Genomic DNA, 8,291 nt, shown 5'->3' on the forward strand with positions numbered 1-8,291 from the left:
TAAAATGTCCTCAAAAGGAAGACTTAAAATTTTGGAATAAACAACAAAAAGAACAACATTTAGCTACTGTCATGGCCATAATTAATCAAAATGTATGAAAGCATCCACTTTCAGAGTGAAATTCTGTTAAGTTCAGAGGCATTTTCCCCTGCAGACTTTTCCTTTCTTATCCCCATCGACTCTGCAGCTCCCAGTTCTATTGTCTTCCACTTGAGGATTAACAGATTGTTAACTGAGGGAGAAGTCCCATTTAATAGTATTTACTACTTTTTCTTTGAGTTAAAGTTACAAGTTCTTGTTGCATATTTTTAAGTATTGTCAAACTGTATGCTGTTTTGAGCGCTACATATATTTTTCTTTGGACTTCATATTATCATCAGAAAGTTATTTTTTGCGTTGTTGTAATTCTAACATTTCTCTCTTTGAAATTAAAATTCTTATTTGCAAAATGAGCTTTGAAAGGCCTTCTATTATTCTCTTTCTTAATTTTGATTTATTTGAGGATATATTTACTAGAACTTTCCTCCTAGATTTTTTTCCCCCAAATTCCGCTAATAATTCTCTTAAATGAATTCACATCTACTCAAATGATTCTCTAAGTTTTTTGCTCAGCTAAACTTTATTTCAGAATGGAAACATTCTAGTGATGTGTATACTTTTTAATCACTTAAGTTATATTTCTTCCAGCCAGAAATTTAGAGCTTTCTCCTAATGTATGATTCAAGCATGAATTTTTGCATTTTCTTTTTTAAAAAACAATACCTTAATGAATGATAAATTTCAAAGGTCTAAAATTTCTGCATGTAGCACTTCAGTTTTCATGAATTAATAGTTTTGCTTGGTTTTGGTAGATAGATTCATCCTTAAGGTAGAATTTTTAGTTTGATATTACTTCAGGCTGAGTTTAATCAAGTAACTGGTGAGCATATCCATCAAATGTAAGTTGTGATTTGTGTCATGCACATATTTGTGATGCCACATTTAAATTCTTCAGTGTGACATAGAGCCAGCTGTGCAAATGTAATTACAGAATAGGAGGAGAAAAAAATCTTGCATGCCAGTATTCTTCACTTTATTCTATTTTATCTGTAAAGAATACAAAGGACCCGAGGCTGATATGGGACATGCTCCTCTAAGCTGGTTATTTCAGAAGCATAGAGAATAAATAAAAACTGTGGATGTATACTTCTTGTTGTGTCAGACCTAGATTTTTCAGCCAGATCTTCAGTGCATGCTGGTTTTCACTGAACTCAGACTGTTCATATGTTTTGTGTGACAACTTGATCTGCATATATTAATGTATGAATCTGTACCTTTTTATGCTGGTTTTGTCGGTAGTATTGTTTTTCATGCATGTAATACTCTCCAACTTGTTGCAAAATTGACTGAAGTCCTCCTTTGAACTCAGAATATATAGTAAATGATTGAGAAAAAAAATCTTGATTATCAGAGCCTCATTTTAAGATTAATTTTCAGGCTTCATTGTTCCCACTTATCTGTGGTATCTAACTTAATTCTCTAAAGCCTCTTTGAGTACCATCTGATGGATATCATTGTTGCCTTTGCAAGACAGTGTGCCAGAAAAAACATCTGGTTTTAAATGACAGTGAATTAGGCCAACTCTCTGATCTGAATCCTGGGAGGCTATAACATACAGCAGGCAAAGCCTTTCCTTTTATGTACATAGTGCAGAAGACATCTCTGTTTATTATTTGCTTTAGAAAAGCTATCAAAGTGTAAACAGAAACTATAATTAATATATATATATATCCCCAAATATCACAAAAGCTCTTAGTAACTCAGCGTTGACAGGCACCATTTTGTGGTATTACCAGGAAATACCATACCATGTACTAAAGAAACAACATGGTTTCCATGTGGTAACAATGGTAATAGCACACAGTAATTTACCTAACCAATGTTGCACTTATATGCTGCTAAACAGTAAAATATTTGAGACCATAATGTGCACAGTAACTGGAAGGTGCCCATAATGCCAGAAAGTTTTACCCTATACTTTAAAGGCATATGTTAAAGTAACAATTTTATTATTCAGTATAAAAAGTCCTTATAAGCATGGAAATGCAACTCTGTGCTTTTGGTCTTCCCTATAAGACTGCTCACAAATTTTCCACACAAGGGATTTGACACAGGAGGTCCTGAAATAATCTTCACAGAGGGATAATCTAATCCCGGGACAAAAGTTGCTAGGACTTTTCCCCTTCACTCCTCCAGACCCATAGACCTTTATTTTTCTGCCCACCCTAGTGGATGAGAGAACGAGTTGGATTCATGCTGGAAATACAGTTCTGGAGTTCACAGTTCTTACTCTGCACTAAAAAAAAACGTGACTGATGAGACAAGGGAAACCGTTCTAGGTACCAATTTCTGGAAAATATATTCTGGTTCTGGTGCCCTGTCTTATGTCTGTAGGTTTTCACAAAACAATGCAATGCAATGTATTTCCAGCCTCTGAGAATTAACTAGAAATATTTTGATGCATGCTATTTCAGGCCTGGTTAGAAATACTAGCAAGATGGACTTTCACTTTGTGATCAAAAACAGGAGCTGTAACAGAGTGTAAAAATAAATAAATAAATAAATAAATAAGATAGAAAGCAAATGCAACAGCCTTTGTACTTGGCACTACCACTGGGAAAAAGACAGAAATGGATTTTTTCCCTGCAGTCTAATTTATATAGTCATTTATGTGTATATATATTGTAATAGTTTTGTGCAATAAGTAGGTACATTACTTTGAAAGAAATAATGGAGCTTGGAAGGAAACTTCACAATGTTCACTTTCATAAAATAAATTTTACAGTGATAAACATATAAAATTGGTTAAAATATGTTCTCCTGATAGAAATATTATTTGATTCTTAAAACAAACAAACATACCAAAAAAAAAGAAAAAAAAAAAGAAAAAAAGAAAAAAGAAAAATCACTATTTCCACAGCATCTTGACATGTCTTTAGGTAACAGTACAAGTGTCATATTACATACTTCATTTTAAGTAAATGGCCCAAATACCTACCTCAAATGTAAATTAACAATTAGTCTCAAATTTATGCTATTTTTTTCTACTTTTTAGGTGTGTAGAGAGGTTTCCAATAGCACAGAACTATCTATTTAAAGAAAATATTTTTAATTTGAGAGTATGTATGCAGTTCTGCTGAGAAACACAGTGGCTTAGAATCTTTTTTCAGATTTCTGTCTTCCACAGACTGAAAGGGTAATGGACTTAAATGATTCTTCAGTTTTTCTCATATGAAAGTCCAAGCTCGGCAGGAGAAAATGACTATGTCTTCTGCATTGGATTCTGTGGGCTTATTAACATTCAAAAATGTATTTCTGGAGAAACTTTGCCAAAGCCAGTATGCAAAAGCCACGTGAGATAAATCTGGATGCATTTGTGATTTATGTTTTATTTTTCTATTAATATTATAAATTTAGTGTGAATTATTTTTTGGCAAGTAAAACCACAGACCTTCTTATAGCTCCATTAGAGTCACAGAGCTCTCCTGTAGATAAAATGAGAAAAAATAGCAGAATGGAAAGTAAGTCAGGCGCTAAAGACAGTTCAGTGTGGCTAAGATACTAAGATGCTCAGTCAATACCTCATTCATCAGAGATACAGAGATAGAAATAAATGTCAAATGTTGAATTCTCAGCTGTGTATATATATATATAGAGAGAGAGAGAGAAAAAAAAATGGAATAATAGGATGGTTTGTGTTGGAAGGGACCTTTAAGAACACCTCCTAGTTCCAGTCTCCTGCTATAGGCAGGAACATCTCCCACTAAACCATGTTGATCAAAGCCCCATCTAGCCTACCCTTGAATACCTCCAGGGAATGGCCATCCACAACCTTTCTGAGCAACCTGTTCCAGCATCTCACTACCCTCACAGAAATATCTAGTCTAAATCTACACTCTTTCAGTTTAAAGGCATTGCCCCTTATCCTGTTCCTACATGCCCTTCTAAAAAGTCTCTCCCCCACTTTCTTGTAGGCCCCCTTCAGGTACTGGAAGGCTGCTATAAGATCCCCCTGGAGCCTTTTCTCCGCTAGGCTGAAGAGCTCCAACTGTCTGTCTGGCCTTGTAGGGGAAATGTTTCAATCCTTGAATCATTGTGGTGGCCCTCCTCTGAATGTTTTCTCAAAGCTCCATGTCTCTTCTGTACTGAGGACTCCACATTTGGATGCAGTACTCCAGATGAGGTTTCCCCAGCACAGAGTAGAGGGTCAGAATCATTTCCCTCGACCAGCTGGTCACACTTCTCTTGGTGCAGTCCAGGATACAGTTGGCCCTCTGTGCTTCAAGTCCATGTTTCTAGCTCATATTGAGTCTTTCATCAACTGGCACCCTCAAATCCTTCTTCTCAAGACTGCTCTCAAAACATTCTCCACCCAGCCTGTATTTGTGCTTAGAATTGCCTCATCCTGAGTGCAGGACCATGCACTTGGCTCCCTTGAACTTTATGAGGTTGGCATGGGCTCACCTCTCAAGACTGTCCAAGTCCCTCTGGATGACTTCCTTCCAGTGCATCAACAGCACCACTCAGCTAGGTGTCATCTTCAAACTTCCTGAGGGTGCACTCAATTCCACTGTCCATGTTGCCTAGAAAGATGTTAATAGGCCACTCATCACAGCACTTCACTTAGAAATTGAGTCACTGACTGCAACCCTACAAGTGCAGACATTCAGCCTTTTCTCTACTCCTTCCATTGTAATATATAGATTCACTGGTACTTTGTGGTGTGGTACATTTTGCAGCCCCAAGAAGATTATCCTTGAAACCAGGATAATAGATGAGTAAATATTGTTAATGATTGTTCAGTATTTTCCACAGCAGTGCAAAGCTGGATCATACCAGTTAATGCAAGCAATAAAGACTAAACATATGTTCATTTTCTTGTGTAGTTGACGCTTTCTCCAACCTGATTTTAAAAATCTGAGGTAAGAATCTTTTTTGTTCAGTCTGTGTGTGTCTCCTGCCTTTGTTCAAACATTTGTTTCAACTCTATTGAGCATTCTCATATAATAAATTTATTCAAATACTTGGTAAGTTATTAACTGAAGGCGTTAATGAAATGTATGATTTGATGTCAGATGTATGAGTTTTACAGAAACAAGAATCAAGAGACTGTAATAATATACATCTGATCCATCTGGTAACTACTCTCATTACTTGAATATTGAGTCCTCCATGTAAACCACACAATACCACACTTGCTCTGTCTCCAGATTCGGAGAAAGAGTTGAAAGCATTATGGAGTTGGGTGCACAAGCAATATTACAATATAAACCTTGACTTAAAGGGTGATACGAGACTGGTACTTTTCTTGGGTAGAGTTCTTCATTTCTTCAAACTATGGACACCATGCTAGAGGGTAGTGCAGCCCTTTGAGACTGAAAGGAAAAAAGGGGCATTATTTTCTGATGAAATTAAATGTAACAGTAGTCTGAGATTCTGAAGACAAAAACTGCTTACAGCTTAATTTGATTGTAATGTAAATCTAGATGCTTTAGCCTTTCTAATCTTGCTGCAAAAAGGTCTATGTCATACTTACATAGAATTCAGTATAATTTAGTATGTTAATTTGAATATATGTATATACATATTAATAAATATATTTATTAATCTTAGTTTTCAAAAAAATGAAATAATTGCTTTCAAATTAGTGGAAAACAACAACAACAACAAAACCCTCATTTTTTTAATAAGACTAATATTATCAGTACGGAACATAACAAATTCCTGAGCCGGATACATAATAAAAATTAAGTCTTAATTAAACATAAGAGCAGTTAATGGTACTAATATTTATATTTGTCTTTTGATATTTGAGCTTTACTGTCTTAAAAATGTGTCTGCCATATGTCATTTTTAAAAAGAATTGAAAAAACAATTTGAAAGCAAAAATTCCCACGCTATTGCATCTCTACAGATGCTAATGTGCTAATAAAAAACACTAGAAGAATACCGTTACCAAAAAAAAAAAAAAAATGACATGTATATTTCTTTTGCCACTTTAAAACCTTTTTAAATCAGTAACAATACATGGTATAAAGTTATACTGTTTCACAGTAATACATAATACAGTGGAAATTGTGCTGGAAATTACAGGGTGTTTTCCAACTGAGAGAGTGGAGTCGTGGAATCATCTTGGAGGACTCATAATAGGGAAGCAATCTGAAATAGAATTTTATGCTGCAAAGAAAATATGGATAAATGCTTATTGACTTTTGTACCAAGTAGAGGAATTACTGCTCCAATATATCCTTTCTAGTGATTTATTCCCAAAATCATTGCAAGTTAACTTCCTACATAAAAAGTAATATCTAGTATGAAATAATCACTGTGAAATAATCATTATAATTGACTTTTAGGTGATATGTATCCCAGTCTCCATCTAAGATGTTCAGAAAGCTCTAAAATGCTTCTAATTACTTGGATGCTGCTACACAGTGAGTCTACAGAACTGTGTCCATCACAACTGCCAGATCCTGTCATATCACAGAATCACAGAATCACAGAATTGCCAGGGTTGGAAGGGACCTCAAGGATCATAAATCTCCAACCCCCATGCCACATGCAGGGCCACCAACCATCCCTCCTAATGCTAGACCAGGCTGCCCAGGGCCCCATCTAATCTGGCCTTGAACACCTCCAGGGATGGGGCATCCACAACCTCTCTGGGCAGTCTGTTCCAGTACCTTACCACTCTCTCTGTAAAGAATTTCCCCCTGATGTCCAACCTAAATCTCCCTTCCCTCAACTTAAAACCATTTCCCCTTGTCCTGCTGTCACTCACCCTTTCAAAGAGTTGATTCCCCTCCTGTTTGTAGGCTCCCTTTAGGTACTGAAAGGCTGTAATGAGGTCATCCCGCAGCTTTCTTTTCTCCAGGCTAAACAAGCCCAGCTCCCCCAGCCTGTCCTCATAGGGGAGGTGCTCCAGTCCCCTGATCATCTTTGTGGCCCTCCTCTGGACCCTCTCCAACAGCTCCTTGTCTTTCTTGTACTGGGGGCTCCAGACTTGGACGCAGTACTCCAGATGGGGCCTCACAAGAGCAGAGTAGAGGGGAACAATCACCTCCCTGTCCCTGCTGGCCACCCCTCTTTTGATGGAGCCCAGGAATGGATCCCATATGTGGTAGTATTTCCTGCAGCCTCGGTAGTCCCATATTGAAAACACCCACTTATTCCATATGGTCAAAGAACAACTGCCAGACTAATATTTGGCAACTAATGAGTCATCAAATTTAATTGTTTTAACCAAAAACTAGTTTTGACATTGTACCCAATTCAGATTCTCCATCACGTGTTAATTGCGAAATGATTAATGACAAAATGTTCATAACTGTTCTAGTAGTTTTATTGCATTCATGAGTTTAGCTTCACCTAAGGGTGAAATTATTAATAAATATCAATGTGACTTCAAGAAGGATTAAAAAAAATTAAATTTATATATCTGATTTCAATCCATCTTTTTAGGCTTTGCAGGGTGCTGATGGGAGTGGAAGGAACTGCTACTGAGGGAATTAACTTTGCTTATCCTGAATGACAGATGCATCTTAAAACATCTTACTAACACATAGATGCCCTTGCTGCAGTACAGGAAGCATTCTGGAGAAAAAAAATACTTCATAAGAGATTAGTCAAGCTATAATTCAGAAGTATATGGGTTGTATGTTTTCAATTATTGGAAGGTTTAGATATCAAATCATTTTCCTTGGCTTTGCTGAGAAACGTTTTATGATGTTGCTTTGTTTCCAGTTGATAAGCTAACAGCTTCTTGTGGATGCAGGAAAGATTCCAACGACTATTTTGTCTGTATTAAACCATTTGTCATGGGGAGTTAATGCATTAAATAGACTTTTTGTGCACGTGTGTGTATGTGAATATAATACAGATCATATGGATCAAAATATATTGTACTAAAATAAAAAGTATTCATGTAAAATAATAGAAGTAATTTATAAAATAATGATACGTTAGAAAAAAACTAGTTATAATGGTATCGATAGCAACTAGATATTTGCTAAAGAACATTTCATATTTATGTGTAGAGTAAGAGGTAAAAGAAAACTTTTGAAAAGTATTTTTTATTACTTTTTATTTTATTTTATTTTATTTTATTTTATTTTGTTAGATTTGCGGATTTACAGAACAGTTCATGTGGAAAGTTTTGTGTTGTTGATTTTCTTATTTCTTTGTTATTGTTGTTTGGTTATTGCTGTTTGGTCTTTATTTCCTAGATTAGTATCGATTCTTTTATGAAATGT

The sequence above is a fragment of the Phasianus colchicus genome, chromosome 1 (assembly GCF_987193195.1).
Source record: "Phasianus colchicus chromosome 1, bPhaCol1.hap1.1, whole genome shotgun sequence".
In the NCBI taxonomy this organism is placed as follows: Eukaryota; Metazoa; Chordata; class Aves; order Galliformes; family Phasianidae; genus Phasianus; species Phasianus colchicus.